This window comes from Sinohyriopsis cumingii, chromosome 10 (genome assembly GCF_028554795.1).
Source record: "Sinohyriopsis cumingii isolate HCF-2022 chromosome 10, ASM2855479v2, whole genome shotgun sequence".
NCBI lineage: Eukaryota > Metazoa > Mollusca > Bivalvia > Unionida > Unionidae > Sinohyriopsis > Sinohyriopsis cumingii.
In genome coordinates, this window is record NC_142970.1 from 44620997 (window position 1) to 44645173 (window position 24177).

General features: G+C 34.7%; 1 long non-coding RNA gene across 1 annotated transcript in view; it reads right to left on the minus strand.

Moving 5' to 3' along the window:
* Window positions 1-9041, minus strand: part of LOC149789954 (uncharacterized) — a 43068-nt gene extending 34027 nt beyond the window's left edge. The window contains exons 1-2 of the long non-coding RNA XR_016424014.1: window positions 8946-9041; window positions 4096-4257 (exon numbers count right to left, since the gene is read on the minus strand). This is a non-coding gene — a long non-coding RNA (uncharacterized LOC149789954). The remainder of the gene's footprint in view (window positions 1-4095; window positions 4258-8945) is intronic.
* Window positions 9042-24177: the final 15136 nt, after the last annotated feature.

The following is a 24177-nucleotide window of genomic DNA, read 5'->3' on the forward strand; positions in this document are numbered from 1 at the left end:
GTGATGGAATAATTCAATCCACTTTTCATACAAAGGTCAACCACACTTGAAATAACCGAAACCGCACCAATATTGATATAAACATTAACATGTATACGTAAGTGCTAAGCCACAATACATGCTTAACATACAGAATTACCTTATAACTATATATTATGGATATTCGAAAATAACACGATGCTGGTAACACGAAAACATCACTTTAATAATATACATCCACAATAATTTGACAAAACTACCATATGTCTAGGCATAATCAAATAAAACCAAAACATATGGATGCTCCCCACATTATCTATAATGTGGGACAACTCCAATATCACGAATATGAACACATCAAGTGCTACGGCTCATTGAATCTAAAACTTAAAAACAAATAGGAGGTTTTCCATCACGTCCGCGTGATGGATGATTACAATCCCTTTTGTATTACATGAGTATCCATAGCCCATCCCATATGCTAAGGCTACAGACACACAACACACACGCATATACAAAACAAACAAGTAGACACCTTATTATTTTATAAGGGGTTTCTCTTTTCTGATAAGACAAATAAGGATTAAAACTCTTGGGGAAACAAATGAAGAAAGCAAAACAGCCCAGCTATGCAGGGAAGCAGAGGACAGACGGGGAACGTTTGCCTAAAAACAAAAAGCCCTTCTTAGGGCTACTAAAAATTGCGTGTAAATATATAAGAGGGATTGATTTTGGCTTGGTATCTCTCCTAGATCAACTAATCTTACATCTGAATTGATCTTTTTGGTACCGCCGTTCAAATTATCATACTTACTCTTTTACCATGCGTTACTCAACTACTATAAGTCGTTTAGACTTGACCGATTGGTTTTTAATTTCAATAAGTATGTACACTATGTGCACTAAATTCAAACTTGTTCGGAAAATTTATTCAAAATGTATAACTCTTATGATTTGATTAATTGCAGAGGTGGCTAACACATTATTGGTATATTTTGTCCATTAGTAAAACTGGACATGATTTGGAATAAGTACGGGCTGGCGTTTTGGGAGTACATGACATCCATGGCTGGCTTTCCGAGTACTTTTCCTCCTTTACCACGCTCGGACAACGTACACGTGGCAGTATGTGGAACGATTTCCACCTGCCACAAGACCAGGTGTCCTAATGTGACGTCATCGCTGCCGACCAATCGTAGCGGGCGTCACATACTGCTTGGGTTGACACCTGGGGCATTTCAATCCAACTAAGAAACATGAGTGCGTGGTGTGACTATTCCCACTCATGTTTATTAGCCTTTCAGTCAGGTTATTAAAGACTAGTTAATCCTACACCTGAGTGGCTAAATTAAAAATTACTATGTAAGTACTTAAAAGCCTGGGGAATGAGGCTCCTTTTCCATCCCCCAGGAGTAATTAAAAATCATGCAGTGCGTGAATAAACATGTGGTACATGTTCAAAAGAACGAAAACTACTATAATCCAACTAACCAACCAGCCAACTCTCATGAATTTGACCTAAAAGGCTGTCCAAACACAAAGATATACAACAGCAACAAAAGCACCAAATATTTACACACATGGACACTTGACTCTGGCAGAATAACTGAATACAACAATAAATCATATGGAAAGGGAAGCAAATTATTCCATAGCCGTACCTAACTCACGGAGTAATATTACAACCCTAAATCTAAGCTACTAAGGTGGAAATCAGGTCCAGTGTAAGCACTGACATAGGGACGATAGTACACCACGTAGCTATATGGGTTAAGAAAACTAAATTATTAGATAGATAAAAAATAAAGCAACTCTCCAAAATGTTTACCGCATTATTCTTTTTTATACAATAATACTTATACACAAACGGGAGGACAGGTAAACCCGCACCAAAACACCCTTTTTGAAAAACAGGGTGTCACTTCTAAATTCTAACTAGCCATATATGTTGTGATGAAGCTAAGAGGTGTCAACAAAGCGAGTGGTGTGATTGATAAATCGCTAACTTCCTCCAAATGTCCAAAATATAACATGTACTATGGTGGATACAACCCATGATTGACGGTTTGGTGGGTGGGAGATTATTCAACATCTCACTATACACATGTCAAAATAAAAGCATATTTGTGTACTGGATAATAACCCTGGTTGACGTTGGTGTGGGTAGGGTAATTACCGAACTATTGTCAAACTAATATCGTTTTTATAATATTCATATATAAATCTAAATATTTTGCTCATCGAACCATATTAGAGCTAGTAATATGAGGTCTTATTTTACCCTTTTCCCTTATTTTATGATATTATATTCATCTTCTGATATAATTTCATTTTATTATATCAAATAACTGAATTTGTTGTTAATAGTTGACGAGTATAAAACCTTAATTAATTAGTGTACATGAAATTCCCAAAATTAAAGTTTAAGTCGCGAGTTTTTTCTTCACACTTAAATTCTCTTTTTAATTTTGGGAAATATCGCCTATATCCAACACATTTCACTCAGTTCGGACGGAACGTAAATCATTCATTAGACAAATTTATGATATGTATGTAATTTTATAAAACTATAAATTGAAAGAAATAATAATATAATGAATTTGAAGCTATGCTATCATACAGGAGAATTTGTATATCATACACCGAATGTATTATACATCACACAATAATAAAACGGCACTTCACATGATTACACGATCAATGCAGTCTTATGTGGCCATCTTGCGGATATATGCTTGCGATAAATACAAATATTAATAACAATAGAATTTTGAGATTTATGCCAACAAAGTAGACTTAAGACTAAATTATACTGGATTTGGATGACAGGATTTCTTTTACATACGATCTTGCAAAACATGTTCTTAGAGATCTTAACTAGATCATTATTCCTCAACGTAATTCTACTCAAATAGGAACAAAATGAGACTCTTTGGTTTAGATGTTTGTTAGTTTATTTCTTGTGACGTCTAATTTCCAATCTTTTAATAACGCGCATGCATAAATCTATATGTTTTCTTGAATCTACTTTGTGCCAAAGACAAACAACACATCTGTTTGGGGATGATTTATCAACAAAATCGTCGTCATCGTTACCAGTCTTCTTTGTGTTCATAATATCTATACTTCGTAAGAACAGTATCTAGATCGAGATCATCCCAAGAAAGGTAGTCTGAACATCGCCCGTGCGAGAAAAAAAGTACATAGTTATTTGACCCTTTTCTTACAAAAATCTAATATATCTCCACAGATATTGTGGCGCTGTACATATAGGTGAATCATTCTTTAAGCTCGGTAAAATCGAAACCTAGTATTGCTATGGTAAGATTACCTGCCAACAGTGACAAGAGCATGTTCATATCTGTGACCATATATTCATACCTGTCACAACGTAGTCACAATCGCTTTCGTTCGGTTGATATTGCATATGAATACACATTATGTAGGAACACATTACACTGAACAAAGAGAGAGTGTTCAGTTATTGATCTCTCTTATATGTGTATGTATAGCCATCGGACTATGTCATCTTACAGAAAGCCAGTATAATAGTTGTCAAGGTGGAAAATTACACGCATAACCAATGAAAAGACTTGCATTGCAGCCAGTTGGAATATCAAATTACCAAAAAAAATGAGCTTTACATTATAGTTTTTAGCTTACTTAGTTAATCAATATTTAGGCTTAGCCAACTCTGATGTGTTTCCCACTGGATGGTTTATTGCTAGTACACACGATCATTCCTGTCTTTCCATTATAATATATGCATTAAAAACACTTGTATGCATGGTATGAACATACTTACTGACAGATTCCATTAAGTATGCCCGACAATAGGTAATAATAGTGTATGAAACTAAGATCGAAATTCAAAGTATTCATTAAAATATTCGAATAATTATGACAGACTTATGTAACAAAGACTACGAAAATATGAAATTATTAACTGTCATATTCCATTAGGTATGTCAGACCTTAGGAAACAAATGAGTATAAAATAGAAACTGACATTTTCCACCATGTAATGAATATAGTACAAGTACCCGTATGCAGTTTATGAAGATATTCAATGACAAACTCCACTGGATTTTTATATGTAACTTATGGATCACTTACTGGTTTTTTCTAGTGTCAGAGTCCCAACATTGTCAAGACTGCAACCAACATTTTCCTCTCCTCCTGTAGCCATTTTATCTTTTTATATGATTGTGTTTCAGGGCTATTGACTCCAAGTGAATGAAGATTTCAACCTAACATAATGCTGACACGATGACTGGGCTGCAAAATATAGACAGGAATATTCTAGCCGAATCGATGTAACATAAATAACTAATATTTAGTTTATGAATTTTTTCACAAATATCAACTTGCTTGTAAAGTGAAATATATATATACAAATGAAATCGCGTAAACATTTTGGTGTATAAAGAGCTTATGAAAGCTGCAATTGCATACACTCTTTCTTACACGCAAAATGTAATCATCTTTTAAGTTCCCTAATCATCTTAGTGTTTTATGATATTAGTGATATTGTGCCGTCTTAGAGGTATTGTGTAATCTTAGTGGTTTTGTGTGATCTTAGTGGTGTACTGTGATCTTAGTGGTTTTGTGTGATTTTAGAGGTGTTTTGTGATCTGTGATATTGTGCCATCTTAGAGGTGTTATGTGAATGTGATCTTATGCCATCTTAGAGGTGTTGTGTGATCTTAGTAGTTTTGTGTGATCCTATAGGTGTCGTTTGATATTAGAGATGTTTTGTGATCTTAGTGATCTTCTGCCACCCTAGAGAGGCATTGTGTGATCTTAGTGGTTTTGTGTGTTTTTAGAGGTGTTGTGTGATCTTAAAAGGCTTGTATGATCTTAATGGTTTTGTGTGATCTTAGATGTCTGATTTTTTCTTGTGCATTCTGTGATTTGATATTCGGGGTTTTGTGTGGTCTTGGAGGTGTTGTGTGTTCTCAGATAATGTATGTGATCATAGAGGTGTTGTGTAATCGCAGTGGTTTTATGTGATCTTAGTGATATTGTGCAATCTTAGAGGTGTTGTGCGATCTTATTGGTTTTGTGTTATTTTCGATGTGTTGTGTGATTTTAGTGGTTTTTGTGATCTTAGAGGTGTTATGCGATCTTAGTTGATGTGTGTGATTATAGAAGTGTTGTGTGATCATTTTGGTTTATGTGATCTTAGTGCCATCTTAGAGGTGTTGTCTGCTCTTAAAGGTTTTGTGTGATATTATTGGTTTTGTGTTTTCTTAGAGGTGTTGTGTGATATTAATGTTTTATGTGATCTTAGAGGTGTTGTGTGATTCTAGTGGTTTTGTGTTATTTTAGGATAGTTGTGTGATCTTAGTAGTTTTGTGTGATCTTAGAGGTATTGTGCCATCGTAGAGGTCTTGTGCGATCTTAATAGTTTTGTGTAATCTTAGTAGTTTTATGTGGTCTTAGAGGTGGTGTGTGATATTAGAGGTGTTGTATGATTTTTGTGGTTTTGTGCGACCCTAGATGTGTTGTGTGAGCTTAGTTGTGTTATGTGAAGTTAGAGGTGTACCGTAATCTTAGTGGTTTTATGTGATCGTAGAGGTGTTGTGTATCTAAATGATCTTGTACATATTAGAGTAGCTAATAGTTATAATGACTGGACGAAGCATTGTGCCTTTGTGTTTTGGGGAGTTATTGGTTAGTGTTAATAATGTAGGTGTGAAGTTATTGGTGGGGATACATATTGTAGACGGAGAATTAAAGCTTTGATAATAATATAGATTTGGAGTTAATGGGTGTAAATTATGTGGATGGGGAGATCAATTTAAGGGGTAAATACTGAATTATATGAGTTAATTATCGGTAAGTAGATGAGGAGTTAGTGGGATATGTAAATACTATGAATATGGAGTTGATGGTGGGTATAGATGCTGTAGATGCCTAGCTAGAGGTGGGAAAATATTACTGATTTGGAGTTAGTATATGTAAATGATGTGGATGGGGAGATCAGTTTTAGAGGTAAATACTAAATTGTATGAGTTAATTAGCGGTAGGTAGATTAGAAGTTAGAGGGATCTGTAAATATAATGAATATGGTGGTGGTGTGCTTGTGTGATTTGGATCTTTAACGTAGCTTTAATTTTTCAGTCATATCGCTACAATGTCTGCAGTGTGGCACTTTATAGTGGTGTGTGTAAATAGTGTAGATGGGAGTTAGTGGTGTGTTCAAATAATGTAGATGGGGAGTTTGTGTTGTGTGTAAATAGTGTAAATGGGGAGTAAGTGGCGTGTGAGTAAATTGTGTAGATGAGGGAGTTAGTGATGAGTGTAAATAATAAAGATTGGGAGTTAGTGGTGTGTGTGAATAGTATAGGTGGAGAGTTAATAGAGTGTGTAAATAATGTTGCTGGGGAGTTAGTGGTCAGTGTACATTGTGTGGATGATGCCTGTAAATAGTGTAGATGGCGAGTTAGTGGATTGTGTAAATAGTGTAGATGGAAAGTTAGGGGAGTTTGTAATTTGTTACAGGGGGAGTTAGTGGTGTGTGTAAATAGTGTAGATGGGGAGTAAGTGGTGTGTGTGTGTAAATTGTGTAGATGAGGGAGTTAGTGATGAGTGTAAATAATAAAGATTGGGAGTTAGTGGTGTGTGTAAATAGTATAGGTGGAGAGTTAATAGAGTGTGTAAAGAATGTTGCTGGGGAGTTAGTGGTCAGTATACATTGTGTGGATGGAGAGTTGGTGATGAGTGTAAATAATATAGATGGTGAGTTAGTGTTGCATGTATATAGTGTATATTGATAGTTATTGGAGTGTGTAAATAGTGTAGATGAAGAGTTAGTAGAGTATGTAAATAGTGTAGAGGGGGAGTTAAGTATGTGTGTAAATAAAGTAGATGGAGAGTTGGTATTGTGTGTAAATAGTGCTAGTGGGGATTTAGTGGTGTGTGCGAATAGTGTAGAACAGAGTTACTGATGTGTGTAAATAGTGTACATGTTGAGTTAGTTGTTTGTGTAAATAGTGTAGATGCAGCTATAGATGTGTGTAAAATTTGTGTATATGGAGAGTTCGTTGAGTGTGTATATAGTGTAGATGGGGAGTTCGTGTAGTGTGTAGTGTAGATTGAGAGTTAGTGGAGGATGTAAATAGTGTATATGGGGAGATAGTGGTGTATTTAAATAGTGTAGATGGATAGTTAGTCGTGTGTGTGAATAGCGTAGATGGAAATTTAGTGGAGTGTGCATATTGTGTATATGGGGAATTAATGGTGCCTGTAAATAGTGTAGATGGCGAGTTAGTGGATTGTGTAAATAGTGTAGATGGAGAGTTAGTGGAGTTTGTAAATAGTGTAGAGGGTGTGTGTGTGTGATTTAGATTTTTAACGTAGCTTTAACAAATTTTCAGTCATATCGCTACGATGTCTGCAATGTGGCAGTTTATTGTGATGTCTAGCACTGTGGCATCATGACGCAGACATGTAGCATGATGTCCCATCCAATCACATTATCCTGACACCGGGCCGACCAGTCCTAACACTAATCTCTTAATGCTTAGCGCCAACCGAGGCAGCTGTTAGTACCGTTTTTGTAAGTCTTTGGTATGACTCGGCAGGGGGTCGAACCCACGACCTCCCGCATCCGAGGCGGACGCTCTAACCACTAGGCCACCGGGAGGGAGTTAGTGGTGTGTGTAAATAGTGTAGATGAAGAGTTAGTGGAGTTTGTAAATAGTGTAGATGAAGAGTTAGTGGAGTATGCATATTGTGTAGAGGAGGAGTGAGTGATGTGTGTAAATAGTGCAGATGGAGAGTTAGTGGAGTTTGTAAATAGTGTAGAGGGGAGTTAGTGGTGTGTGTAAATAGTGTTGATGGGGTGTTATTGATTTGTGTAAGTAGTGCAGATGGGGAATAAATGGTGCCTGTAATTAGTGTAGATGGAGAGTTAGTGGACTGTGTAAAAAGTGTAGATGGAGAGTTAGTGGTGTATGTAAATAATGCAGTTGGAGAGTTAGTGGAGTGTGCAAATAGTTTAGAGGGGGCGTTAGTGGCGTGTAAATAGTGTAGATGAAGAGTCATTTGAGTTTTTAAATAGTGTAGAGGAGGATTATTGATGCGTGTAAATAGTGTATATGAAGTGTTAGTGGTGTTTGTAAATAGTGTAGAGGGGTCATTAGTGGTGTGTGTATATAGGGAAGATGGAGAGCTAGTGGAGTGGGTAAATAGTGGAGATGTGAAGTTAGTGGTGATTGTATATAGTGTAGATGGATAGCTAGTGGAGTGGGTAAATAGTGCAGATGTGAAGTTAGTGGTGATTGTATATAGTGTAGATGGATAGCTAGTGTAGATGGAGAGTTAGTGGAGTGTGTAAATAGTTTGGGGGGTTAGTGTTGTGTGTAAATAGTGTAGATGGAGAGTTAGTGGAGTGTGTAAATAGTTTGGGGGGGTTAGTGTTGTGTGAAAATAGTGTAGATGGAGAGTTAGTGGTGTATGAAAATAATTTAAATTCGGTGTTAGTGGTGAGTATAATAATTGCGGAGAATAGCAATCCGTTTAAATGCCATTTGTGATTTCTTTTAAAGAATCTTCATCTGCTCGTATTGACCTTAGAATCACAGGAAATGTTGTACACATGATATTTTTACCTAATAATTGCAAGCACTAAAAATAAACAACTTTTTTGTGTATTAATTAACCTACGTGTCAGTTAAGCCGGATTTGGCATGTGAACTTCGGACTGACTAGACAGTACAACTATCTGTATCATCAACAACATATGTCTGAAAACTTAAAAACTCTGTGAATGCAATTGATAATGTATCATTAACTGAACAACTCATGGAGAAACTAGTGTCAGTGACCTTGATTTGAGTAAATGTAGGACTATGCACATTCAGTACAACGTTATTCCATTTTCATGCATTGACTCAATATAAATTAATGTTTCATATAAATAAATATTAGACTAATACTTACAGAACATCTATACATACCTTAAAATGCAATTTTCCGATGTTCACCAGTCGGTATTCTCTGTAATGATTGTTCTTGTCTCCAAGCAAAGTAATGTTATCAGACGCAAAACTAACCAATCATTATTAAGTGTTGACCTTATCTGGCAAGCAATTGGCGTGTACAGACAAATGCTACAATGGATATTCAACTAACTTATTTACGACATGCGTATCTCTTTTCTTTCAGGTATACTTGAGCAAACAACATGGCTGATAAAGATAATAAATCTAAAAAATAAATAAATTCAAATAATAATGGAAATGTGTAGTGCTGGCATGCAAGTATCAGTGTGTAATAGTAGTTACCTAAGTCTAGGTTTCCGTCAAGTTAGTTATACAGGTAGGTAGCTCAGGGGAGTGTGATTTGGGTTGTGGAATTTTAATGGTGATTTATCGATTTTAGTTATATCGCTACGATGTCAGCAGTGTGGCAGTTTATAGTGACGTTTAGCACTGGGGCATTACGCCGCAGACATGTAGCAGGTGCTAGTGAGAGGCAGCTGCTAAGTACCACTTTTATAATACAATTGTATGATTCTGCTTGGTTCACACCCGCGACCACTAGCATCGAGGCACTGGAGCCGTCTAGCTAGCTCACAATCATCTGTTTTCTACTACTACTACCACCACCACCACTACTACCGTATTCCTACTTATGGTGGCGCTCTACATTTTCGCATTTTGCATGGCGGGGTAGAATTGTAAAGAAAAGTAATTTCCCTTGATTTCCTGTCTGGTTATACTGGCTATTTAAAAAATACCTTGTGTATCTTAGGTATAGTTCAAACAACCTTTAATTCCCTTTGTTTGTGTGTATGATAGATAGGTGTAATATGCGGTTATAGAGTATACAGCTTGGCCTTACTCCAGATCTGCACCTTCTAAAACAGGTGCTAGTGCAACCGGGTCATTTTCACATACTGAACTTCAGAAGTAAACTGTATAAAGAAGAGCCGATAACTTTATTTGAGATTTTATATACTTGGTAATTCATTAATTGCACTTTCAATAGCTGGTATTGTTTAGTCTGTCAAAATTAATTTACCCTATTGTACTCGCTGTTACGGATAGTGTTCCTTAGACTAATTCAGGCTGATTTTTTTAGCACAAGGGAGCAGTCATTTTAGTTAGCAGTGTGCTTAGATCATGTACAATTTCCAAAAGTTCAATATAAAAAATATCATCCAAATTACTTTAATGTAGCATAGAGATATGCCAATATTCTATCCATTGTGAATGTTTTAAATGCAAACAACTTCACCTTACATACGTCGCTCTCTCAAAAGTACAAAAATGGTGAGCGCCCCTATATACTCTCACTACCACTACAATAACTACTAGTCCTACTACAATTACTATCTTACTGCTGCTGCTAATAATAATAATAATATTTCTACTTCAGCTACTACTACTACTACTACCGTACTGCTATTATATTTACATACTCTTACTACTACTACTACTAATAGTACTACTAATATCTTACTGCTATCTACAACTACCTTACTTCTACCATAACGTAAGAACTATTACAATTACGTTATACATTGCCCTTGCTACAATTACGTTGTACTTTGTCTTTGCTACAATTATGTTGTACTTTGCCCTTGCTACAATTACGTTATGCATTGCCCTTGCTACAGTTACTTTATACTTTGCCCTTGCTACAATTACGTTGTACTTTGCCCTTGCTACAGTTATAGCAAAGAACAGGGAGTCCTCTGATCATTCTTTAAGTTTTTCTTTGATCTTCTGACATTCTGCTATTGATCTATATACATTGTCTTTAGGGTTGAGTTAAACATCCATCTTTTGATATTGTATCATTCATCTATGGTACATGTCTTTTTTTTTGCTGAGCTAAACACTTTTTCAAATAAAAATAGATTTCGCCATGGGACACTGCGATGTTGATTTGTCTTTTAGTCAATAATCTTACACTTGACTCATAAAACATGTAATTTCAAATATAGTTTAAAATACTCCCCTACAGAGATCATAATGGGAACGATGCCAGTACAACGACCGACTGTCACATGACATTATTGAGATCATGTTATGAACCTTGCCACAACGGACTTATTAAATATACAATTTCAAATACGATATAAAATACTTCCCTACAGAGATAAAGTTGGGAACTATGCCATTACAACGATTGAATCATTAACAACACAGTTTCAAATATGATTTAAAATACCCCCAACCTCACAGAGAGCACATTAGGAACTATGCCATTACAACGATGGAATCATTAAATATATATTTTAAAATGATTTAAATACGCCCCACAGAGGACACACTAAAAACAATGTCAGTACCAGGATGGACTCATGATAACATTATTTCCACTATGATTTAAAGATTGCCCCACATACATTTCCAGCATCCCATTAATATTTAGACTATGTTTATTGACACTCATATATATATATATATATATATATATATATATATGATGGATACAGTGATATTAATAAAAGTTATGCCCTACCCAGTCCTAAAACAAAACTTCAGTGACGTAAGCAGGTATATGTGTGGCAGCAGGTGCCATATCCCATCCAGCTATTATTCAACAAATACATTATATTCACTATGAAGTAAACGTTATACTGGAAGCATATTGAATATGGCAAAACCATCATATACAGCCTGGCCACATATTCGTATCTGAATAAAGCCAGTATAACGCTAATTGAATACTGGATTATCATAATCAATATAGGCTGTATGGCATACAATTTTGATAATTAAATACTGGATTATCCGTAATCAATATAGGCTGTATGACAAACAATTTTGATAATTAAATACTGGATTATCCGTAATCAATATAGGCAGTATGGCATACAATTTTGATAATTAAACACCGGATTATCGTAATCAATATAGGCAGTATGGCGTACAATTTTGATAATTAAATACTTGATTATCATAATCAATATAGGCAGTATGGCATACAATTTTGATAATTAAATACTGGATTATCATAGTCAATATAGGCAGTATGGCATTCAATTTTTAAATCCAATCATAGCTTACTGCTACGGAAGATACAAAGAGAATATTTGCCTAGACATAAACGACTGTCCCAACACTACGTGCAACAATTCATTGCAATAAATTTAAATTTCTCTTTAAAAACAGTTATTTCAGAGAATACAGGAATCAACTATGACCCAAACAATTCTTACTCATTTGATTGCTGAATTCTGCGAAAACATTCGAAACCCAGTCACATCGTTTTATTTTAAAAATCTTTAATTGCTATTAATCTGTATTTCTGTGCATGGTTTGTCCCTTGTTATAAATATAACGTTGTCATAGCAAACACGATATAAATCGTCATTTTACAATGTTTCCACAATCCAGGTCTCAATCTCTTTCAAATATTATGAGCGGATGAACGAGATTTTGAATAATTTCCTTAGATCCAATGGACTGTGCTTAGTACGCCCAATTAGTTGATGTTGGTTGTCTATATCGACCTACAATTCGTGCTGAGATGACCACGATCATTCCATGCCGAGCAATGATTGAATAATATTGCCCCAACAAGATCATGTGCATTTTATTTCGATCCTAAAGTGTATTCCTTATTGTTAGTATATATATATATATATATATATATATATATATATATGGTTTGTATGGGTGTTCGGTATGTGGTAAATGCAAGAGCATGATGGTCTATCAAAGTCAAATAATTCTGCAGACGTATTTTTATATCTCTTATTGTCAATTGTCACTAGTGATTCGAACATTTAGGGATTTTTTGTGTTAGTTTTTTTTTCTACGTATGTTGCTGTCCTTCCCTGACGAAGAGGTTGTTTATCCGGAAGTTTTGGGAAACAGTTTTGAATTTGAGTCCTTATTAATTTTTTTGTCTATTCAGATATATATACATATCCATATACATATCCATATACATATCCCTATGCATATCCATATACACATCCATATACATATCCATATACATATCCATATACATATCCATATACATATTCATATACATATCCATATACATATCCATATACATATTCATATACATATCCATATACATATCCATATACATATCCATATCCATATACATATCCATATACATATCCATATACATATTCATATACATATCCATATACATATCCATATGCATATCCATATACATATCCATATACATATCCATATACATATTCCTATACATATCCATATACATATTCATACATATCCATATACATATCCATATACATATCCATATACATATTCATATAAATATCCATATACATATCCATATACATATCCATATACATATTCTCCATATTTAGTTAAAAACGCAAGTGTGACTTTTCATTATAAAAAAGGAATGATAATTACTTTGGCATATGTATAGCTAACATTATATCCATATTGTTGCTTCGCCTCTCCAGTCTGTGTATATGTTGTCCGATATTTTATTCCATCATTTGAAGTAAATCAAATTCATTGATGTATGTATGCAAACAAACTGCATGGACATTATACTAAAATACGCTTCAAATCTAGTTCAAACAATATGCTATTCATCAGGAGGTCTAAATTACCTGTACATGATCTAAATATATAGCTATAAAGTATTGTTTCATTCTGACTCAAGGACCAATAAACCTTAAAGCAAGAGCATACTAAGCATTTTGCAATTGTATTTGTTAGATGACAGACATTTACAAATGCATCCGAGGTTTTATATCAAGTTACATTTTATGACTCGGGTAAAGACTGGTATTCGTCAGTATTTTACGTAGTCAATGTTTACTCGTCTTATAACATCCGTGTTCTATGTGGTTTATTTCTTTGTGCAAGATTAAGTCAAAATACACTTTCGTTAATAAAGGAAATGTATATATTATGTATGAAGTTGTATAACATCTCAAAAAAGAGAAGTTAGTATTGAAAGAAGAAAAGAATAAGGTTTCCAGCTAAAATGTCAATGACATATTTTTCGAAATAATGAAACGTTCATTTTTTCACGATGCAACTATTTTGCTATCAAGATTTATATTGTTCATATATATACAATCTTGTCACTTAGTAATCTATGCAGTTAATATATTGTATTTTATATTCCATTCATGTATGTATGTATTCTTTACTTTAATCATTATTATTATTATTATTATTATTATTATTATTATAACCAATTATCAAATGATATTAATTATGTATGCAACCGCATTAGATGATGCACCAGTCAAATTACACATTATACAAATTGAACCGCAACAATATTTCCACAGAGAGGTATTGATGTCATTCGGATGGCCAGCACCAGACATTCATATTTTATTCACAAGGTTATACAAATGTATTAATCTGCGTGTGTATTCTGACAGTTATAGTTGTATTTCCATAAGGAACTAATTGATATAAATAGTGTAATTTGAAAAGCAACACGCAAATAAGCTTGATACAAGTTATAAAATATCAAAGCTGCACATTAACATTATGCGTGCTGCATAATTAAAAATGTTATTCAGAAATTGAATGGAGTTCTACTAATTTCTTCATTCGAGTTCAATTGTGTCCAACTTGACAGAAAATTGAAAATGCGGGACTAAAAACTGTACAAACCCACTTGACTTAAATGTTAATCATGGACTCGCATATGCGCATTTAAATTTTGTGAAATTACATTTTAAAGCGTATTCTTTGTTATTATCAGATCTGCATGTAACTAATACAGTCAGTTGTCCGTGTGGAGGTGACCGGATTGACAATATATTACTTTTTTTTTTGGGGGGGGGGCGCCAGACAGATGCCCTTACCTAGCCAAAGAGTGGAAAGTGTTTATGTTTTGGTGTTTTCCCCAAAGGTATGCTGTGTGTATTTTTTATAAAAAGAATTATGAAATTAATTATTTTAATTTCGAAAATTTTAATGGGGTATTTCTAAAGGGTTCCTAGTGTGTTTATATGGTTGTACATCCGATAATGATTTATATCACCTTCTCGGAATTCCTTTCATAGTTCTTTTATAGTTGACCTTGCAAAGGGTCACCTATGTTCCGTGTATGATATATGTATGTGCTATATGTTGTGATTGCTATATTTTGTTTCTATGTTGGGACAGCAGATTATAATCAAATTCAGAACCCAGTTGTCCCATATTCTCCCTTTATTTCCACTGGACGTTTTTGTAATTTTGAATTTAGGCGAGACAGCGTTGTACTGTTATATGAAATTAAAACCCTAGTGGTGTATGTGGGAGTTATTTGGTGTCGCTCTGTGCTCGTGGTGGGGTCCATACTTTATTTAATTTCTTGTATCTCTCCCCTATCGAGCACATAATCTTGTAATTATTTGTTTGCCAAAGGTTCCAAAAAGTTGCTTGAAGAGAAGAAAAAAATTGAAACAAAGGATTCTAGTCCATATGTATATCCAAATGGATGTATGTGTATTTGTGTACATGTCCATGCATGTGGGGTATTAAAGGTGTAGATTCCTCTATGGAGGTATTTTCCTATCTTTTACACGGGCCTGCTCATTTTGCGTGGCGCCTTGTGATATAGTCCCGTGGCTTCATTGATAGTACTTGCTCCATATAAGGCACTGTCCCTTCCCTTTCCAAAATCCTGTGTTCTCTATAACAAGAAAGTGTTTCGTAGAGAGTTTGTCTGTTCAGTCTCGTCCAATTTAACAACCTGGCCGCATGCCCTCATTGTGTCTGCTGTATAGTTTGTAATTGTGTGTAAAGTTTTTTTGTCAATGTTTCCATCTAAGTATAGGATGTTCTGTGTTTTATATATGTCTTTACGCTTAATTCATGAATTGCTTTTTGTCTAATATGGTATGGGTTTTGCTACAGTTGTAATTTTTACACAGTGGGCATTTTAGAGGTACTTTGAACATATGCCGCCTCACTCCAACCTCTCCTGTCAACCATGCATTATGCATGTGTTTGAAGCAGAGGCTTTGTATTTTTAATGATCCTAATTGGACACAGGTTCCGCATGCTTTTTCCTATTCACATATATATTTTCTATTTCCACCTGACTCTTCATTTTTTCCGATAAATATTCCCTAATCCACGTGAACGTCTTTTTTTATACCTCCCATAGCTCTATTTTGTCTCTGTATTTGGTTAAGATTTCTTTAATTTCTTTAAGTTTCCATGGAGTTTCTAGTAGTCTGCTTAATTTATTATTTTGGTATATTTTCTTTTCTCTGCCTCATCGGTAGGCCAAACCAATATCTATATATATATATATATATATATATATATATATATATATATATATATATATATATATATACCTTCCCATGCCATATCCGGTTTTGACTTTAAGACCTTAAACCTATTGATGATATTTGCGTGTTTCAGTAGTATTGGGTTAGTGATTGCTAAGCCCCCCTCTCCCTTGCTTTATAGACTGTTTTTTTTAGATAATGTGTTTTGTAATCCCATATGAAATCAATTATTGGGTTATCATGTGTCTTTAAAATATCATTTTTTAGATCCATGGATTTTGCTATATAGTTTATGTTGGCATACATGTATGTCTATGCCACTTGTGCCCGTTCCATAAGACATAATGGCGTTAGCGCCCAGATGTTCACATGTTCGTGTATTTTATTTTTCAAATGGTTGTCGTTTCCTTTTTCTTCGTTCTGGCTAAAGTATATCCCTACAGCTTTGACTCTTTCCTTAATTTGTTGGGGGGTATCCCAGAGTTGATTCCCCTCCAGTTCCCTATTTTTAATATTTCAGTCTTGTCGTGATTAATCTGAGATCCTGAAGCCTTACCGAATTTGTCAAATTCATTCATATGGTGTTTGAAAGAATTAGAATCTCTTACGAAGATGGAGCAATCAAAGGCGTGTTGAATCATTTTAATTTCTTCTCTTATATTCGGGACTTTTAATTCCTACAATTCCTTTATTTTCTCTTATTTTGAGACTTAGGATTTCTATTGCTATTGCTATTACGTATAATAGCATAGATAGAGGCAACCTTGCCTCACCGATGTTTAAATCTCAAATTTACCTGTACTGGCTCCATTTACCTATATACTTGAGGTTATTCCATTATACAGGATTTTGGTCCACTTTTGGAAGTTGTTCCCAAAACCAAATTTCTTTAGAACTTTTTGTATATAGTTTTGTTCCAGACTGTCAAAAGCTCTTTCCTGGTCCAGAAGTATCATAGCACCTTTCTGGCCAGAAATATTTATAAAGTCAAAAATGGTTCTGATGTTAAGGATATTGTTTTGTATATCACGCCCTTTGGCTCCACACGTTTGATTAATATTAATTATATTTCCCATGTCTTTTATAACCCGTTCAGCTAAGATCTTACTTGAGATTTTATAGTCAGTGTTAAGGAGGGAGATGGGTCTCCAATGTTTCATATCTTCTCTATCTCCCTTCCCCTTGTAGATTAGTGTGATTATTCCCTCCCTCATACTCATAGTCATTTTGTCAATTTTTAATAATATATTATTATACAACCATTCAAGTATGGGCGACAACTCACCACATAATTTAACATATAATTATGCAGTGACTCCATCTCTCCCTGGCGCATTCCTTAGTGATACGTTATTTATGGCTGTTGTAATTTCATGTATCGAAATGAAATCATCATATGGTATAACGGTACCAATTGCGCAAGTCCAGGTGGGCGGAGCTTAAGGTGTATGGAACATTGTATTCAGAATTAAAGAACAAAACTAGCTGTGATTGGTGCATTATGTAAGACTTGTACTTTCTGTTTGGCTTAAGAAAAAGTTGAGCCTCTTGGCAACATGTGAGTTTGTGTTAATTTCTATCTAGATCATATTTTGTATTTTTTATGATTTTTTTAAAATATGGTACACATGACTGAAAATGTGCTTGTTGTGACTAGATAACTCTTACCCCTGTCTAGTTCCAGTAGAGTTATCTCTCTTAAATGCAATGGAGTACCTGGTTATGTCATCGTCAATTTGACAATCTAGCATTGTTCTATATGACAGCGTGTGACATGCATGCCCAAGTAGGACAGAAAGTATATTTATTTCACAAAACATTAGCATTGAGGTATATGGAAAAACAATTGGTACCGTGATACCTAAAGGAAAGAATAGCCTCACAGTGTTTCCATAGAAACGCATACATGTGGGCGGCATTTATGAACTATACTAGTTTGATGTAGGAAAACAAATGTATGCTGAACACTTTTGGTCAAATATTGAAAGTTCTTTAAGAATAAAATGTATGAAATCTTTAGAAAATAGCACAAGATGGCTTTGGATGGGGACTTTTGATAACTATAGCTATGATAGATATAGACTTGTGTTACCTGATGCCTTTATGTATGTGCTGTTACCTCCTAGATTGGAATGCATGCAACAAAATAAGTTATGTAAACATAATATAGTTGATTTTGGCCAAATATTGGCTATTGTACCTGCAAAAGATGAAAAATCATGTGTACAAAAACAACTATCTTGTTCTTGTAAGGCATGCCATAAACCAGGATAGAGAACATTCTAAGTACACTTGTAGATAGATCACTTGTACCATGTGGGATGTTCTGGCATGAGTAATTTTTAGGTAATTTATTAAGGATTTGGTATTCCTTCCCATTTTGATTTGAATTGTCCTGCTCTAATTGTCCCTTTTTTTTTTTTTACACTCTCCTGCTTTGAAATTGTTCATGTAGTTAGTTCAGTTCTCTTGCATTCCCTTTTGTTGAAGTAGCAGTGAATACCAACAAACAAGAACAGTTTCCTTAAGTCAGCATTTCCCATTGGCACTTGTATAAGCCCAATTATAATCTACTATTGACTTTCAATTAATCCTATTTCTTTCTGTCAAGCTGCTCCTGTGGAATTTCCATGTTTGGTCCAACATTACAGAATGATAACCATTTTAGTCACACAGTGCGTATTCATTCCATTCAAATCCACACTGTTCTTGAAACTTTGCATCCCATCGCAAGAATCCAAATTGGCATGAGATGATATCTGCATGGTTATGGAAGGCTGCACTCTACATGCCGGCATTGCAGAAAATATGAACTATGTGATATGAAAGAGCTGCGTCATCTTAGAAATTAAAATTACATGACTCTTGAGGTCTCCACTAAACATAAGAGTCTAAATGTTAGGTTCTCACTTTGTCAGTAATGTATTTTGAGATAATTTAATTGCAATGAAGTTAATACAGGTTGTTGATGAACTCATCTATATTACATGGATAATGTATTCAAGGTTACCACACCTTATGTATATCATTCAGTTATCTCCCTTACACCAGTCATAACATTTCAAGGAAATAAAATCTCACATTTTCAGTGACTGATTATGAAAATAAAGAGAAGATTTGTGAAGTATTATATTAGCCCTCAATCTTGATGCAAATGTAAGTAGAAGCAATTTGATAATTTCTCACAGTAAAGTTTACAAGTTTAAAAACTGATAAGGTATGTTCTGCTTGGCTCTGAGATAGGTTTCTCTCTATCTTATGACAATTATTATTAAATTCTTATGTAGAAGAAATATACTTTATATGTATCTATATTATCTAAATTATTCACCCTTTTATATTAGATGGAAATGAACACAACTTCACTTGAAATTTGGGTCCTGTAAGGGATGTTATAGCACAGTTGCCTTTGGGCTGTCCTTGGACCTGTTGGGCCCTGCCCCATATATTTGTCCAAGGTAAGGTCATCAAACTTTCACTTCTCATTTTTCGCATTGCTGATTTTGCCACCTTTAATTCCTTTATCATAAGCTACCTCTCCCTTTTAGATAAACACTTTCCTCCTGTTTTTAACTCCATTTGATGTGCTATACTTAGTGTTTATATTTGGCATTTTTCTGTATTTTATTCCCCTAATTTCACCTCCCAATCCAAACATAACCACTTAGAAGCTGCGATTTACTATATTTGGTGACTGACTGGCTTATTGAAACAATTTTATTCACATTACAAAGGAGGAAAGCTTACTATTTGTGTTACAAAGAGGATGGGTAGGTGGACCTTTGTGTGAGGACTGGTGGTTAGTGACCTCTTGTATCTGTAGATAGTGTAAAGTGGTCAAAGCTTATACTTTATAATAAGATTGGGTCATGTCCACCTGTCTCTGATGTTAAGTTCTGCACCTACCAAACAAATATAAATTCCTTTCTTTTAGGTGAATTGTACATTTTGAAGTAGGACAGGTGCATACTATTTGGTACATTGACCTTTGACCTAGTTATTACATAATATGATATAATGTGATTTATCCCATATCACCTATGTGAAGTTCAATAATTGCTGATATGAATAAGATACAACTCATAGTTGAAAGAATTCATTTTATTTCAAAAGATGATTTTGATGGTGAAGCAAAAGTATGAAAACAATAGTTCAAACAGCTCAATGACATTTCTATACACATTCATATAAGACATAGGTTAGTACCTCATCAAATTGTTTTTCACAAGTGAGACTAAGTATATTTGTTACTTATACAGTCCCGAACTATTTCACAGATTATTGGAAAAATTAAGGTTTGCTATAGGTATAACGGTACCAATTGCGCAAGTCCAGGTGGGCGGAGCTTAAGGTGTATGGAACATTGTATTCAGAATTAAAGAACAAAACTAGCTGTGATTGGTGCATTATGTAAGACTTGTACTTTCTGTTTGGCTTAAGAAAAAGTTGAGCCTCTTGGCAACATGTGAGTTTGTGTTAATTTCTATCTAGATCATATTTTGTATTTTTTATGATTTTTTTAAAATATGGTACACATGACTGAAAATGTGCTTGTTGTGACTAGATAACTCTTACCCCTGTCTAGTTCCAGTAGAGTTATCTCTCTTAAATGCAATGGAGTACCTGGTTATGTCATCGTCAATTTGACAATCTAGCATTGTTCTATATGACAGCGTGTGACATGCATGCCCAAGTAGGACAGAAAGTATATTTATTTCACAAAACATTAGCATTGAGGTATATGGAAAAACAATTGGTACCGTGATACCATATAAGTCTTTATGTTCTGATGATATCATTAGGCATTCTAATCCATTCAGGTATTCACCAATCACGTTTTCCTCTATTTATTGTGATGTATATAGGTTGTTTTAATATTCTGTTATATAATGTAAAATTTCATATTTATCAAAACTGCTTTTGTTTCCACTTATTTTTAGAGTTTCTAAGCTTTTATCTTTTATCCCCTCGTCGTCTTAGTTACTCTTATTTAGACAACCCAGCAGCTTTTGTGTTGACATTTGTATATGTACCAGCCCTAATTTATTTTCCTTTATTTTCGTCTTCTGTTATCCTGTTTAATTTATTTTTTAAATCGTCTCTTTCTTTTGTCACGTTTGTCTTGAGTATATCTAGGATGGATTATTTTTCCTTTTTATTCCTGTATGCTCTCATCTGTGAGTGCGATATAGCTATTTTTGAAGGTTTTTTCAGAATAGCATGTTCATGAATGATATCAGTGTTCCCCTTGTTTATGAATTTTTTTTATTTCTTCTTTGATTTCTGCTATAAAATCCCGTGGTTCTAGTACTTTACAAATCAGTTTCCATACTCCTTTGCCCCATCTTTTTTATTATTTATGTCTACTTCTAGTAAAATCAGCTTATGGTCTGATACCTTGAATTCTAATATCATTGTCTCTTATATATATTTCGGTTAAAGAAGGTTCCATCAAATTCGTCGAGCCAACTACCTTTCACCTATTTTGTATTCATATGTGCATTCAGTTTTTAGTAAATTTAATCTTCTTTATATATCTACTAATTTGTGGTTATTTAAGAATTTCTCCATCTCCGGAGATCCTTTGTAGTTAGCGGGCTCCTCCTATCTATTTCTTCCCCCACCCAGTTGAAATCTCCACCCATTATAATTTTCTCTATATAATATCTATCTATGTATTTGTTTAATGTCTGTAAAAATTGCTGTTTCTGATACTAATTGGCCGGAAAGTACGTATTAATTAAATGTAATTCCCCAATGGTTATATGTATTAACCTTCCTTTAAAAAACTCCTTCCTCTTTTCTTTCCCATCTAACTCCTATTTTGTTTTTTATTATAACCGCAACAACCCCCGATATATTTCCCTATATAGTCATTTAGAATAACAATGCCATCCATTTGCTGTTCACATAATTTAATTAATTCATTTGTGAAACCATTGTGCGTCTTATGTATATATAGGATATCGTAATTTGTTAATTTACTTAATTTAATATTTTTTCTTTATCAATCCCGTTAGTATTTATAGACAAAACTCGGAAGTTTTTTCCTTCCATTTTCTGTCCGTCGTCCAGGTTGCCGCTGGTTGCATGTTTGTGATATAATGAGTATATTTATCAAGTAATACTAATTGGTTACTGTTGAAATTATTTATTTATTTATTTATTTATTTATTTATTTATTTATGTAGTGGGAACTGGGTCCTCCCATATGTATTGTCAGTTAATGTCTGTGATGTTTCCGCGTATGATGTTCCGTCCATCGTGTTTCCAGTGTCAGTTTCCGTCGTCGAATCATTCCCAGCTTGTGTTTCCATTTTTGATTCTGTATATGTTTCATTTATGGAGCTTTCGGGCTCCGTTCCCGTTTCATAATTTTCGTCCTCACTGTCCCCTCCACTCTCACTTTCCTCTTTTCTTCTTAATTCTTCTTTTCCTTCTATCTGTTCTCTCTTTTTTATTTGTGTTTTCAGCTGTTTCTTTATTTCTTCCATCAGGGATTTCATCCTATGATGGTGGTGTTGGCTTTTTGCTTTCCTATTTTGTAATCGATTCTGGGGCAATGGTCTGGAGCAACTCAGAGGTAGCATCCCAGATACATTGGTTTCCTCGCCTTCTCCTCCTGCTATCAGCTCTCCCTCTTCTTCTTCCTCTTCTTGTTCTTGCAGCAGACTGTATCTATTAGCCAACGTTATGATTTCTATTGCAGGTGTTTTCGCCGCCATTATATTGGGACTGAGGTAATTTTCCCAATGTGGCTGTGTCTTTTCATCTGCTTCCATCTCTTCTGGATTGCATCTGTTCTCTTTTTCCGGTTACCCAGGTATTTCTTCCTGTCAATCCTATTTCCTCTTCAATTTCTCTCACTATTGGGACCCTTGGAATGTTAGAAGCAACTTTACTTGCATAGCTTTCTGTTCTTGTTGGTTTAACTATTTTCCCATGTTTGCTGTCTTTGGGTGCATGTCCAGTCTGGTTGCATAATGGACATTTCCTGTCTTTTTCGCACCCTTTATACCAGGACTTTAGGCGGAAGCCCATGACGTAGAAGTATGTGGGTAGCTAATTGGCTTCTTCCCTTGGCATTAATAGGATTCTAGTTCCGGACTTTATAGGTCAAAATCCCCACACAGTGGTCATTTTATAGGCTTTAACTTTCGCTTGTTGACTTCTGATGTTTCCACTTCCAACGGTAAACCTATCACATTCACCTATATATCATTCTAGCTTATACTTGTATCGTGAAGGGGGATGCATCCTGCACCTGAACTACTACTCCTTTCACCTCTATTTCGCCAATGTCCAATAGTTTTGTTTCATGTTGTTTAGGATACAAGCATACTTTATTGTAACCGGCGTTCTGCAGCCCATCAATTTTTCCTATATCGATGATATTGTTGAGGGCTGCCGGGATTTCTCCATGCCTTGGAATGGTTCTTGCTGTCCCAAAATTTAGTATTTGACATCCTTGTGGGTGGTGGGCATAAAGTTGACCTAAATGTATATGAGTCTTAAAGTAAGCACTCAGTCTGGCACTCTTGGGTTGGCTTGCTCGTTTCTCCGATATACTGTCCATCGTAATCCGATCAGCTGAGTTTTTGTCGCTTATGTTGTCGCCCACTACTATTTCCTTGATATATATAGTTTTGTCTCTGTACCGTCTTTCTAAGGCAGTCAAGCGTAAAAATTAAATAGAGCACAACACTGATAATACCCTAAGATATACAGCTTCTTAGGCAAGAATGTTATAATTAGTGCATAAACAAATGCAATTGAAATATCCCCTGTTGCAAAATCAAATGAAGGAAGACTTGGGAATTGCAAACAAAGAAAATGGAAAAAGACACAAAAAGGGGGAAGAAAAAAAAAGAGGAAAGAAGTAACAAGGAAAAAAGGAGCAAAGAAAGAAAACTATCAGAAAATTATAAAAAGAAAACTCCTATTCTCTGTCTTGAAAGTTACACGATCTCCTATGTTTGTTTTATATGCGC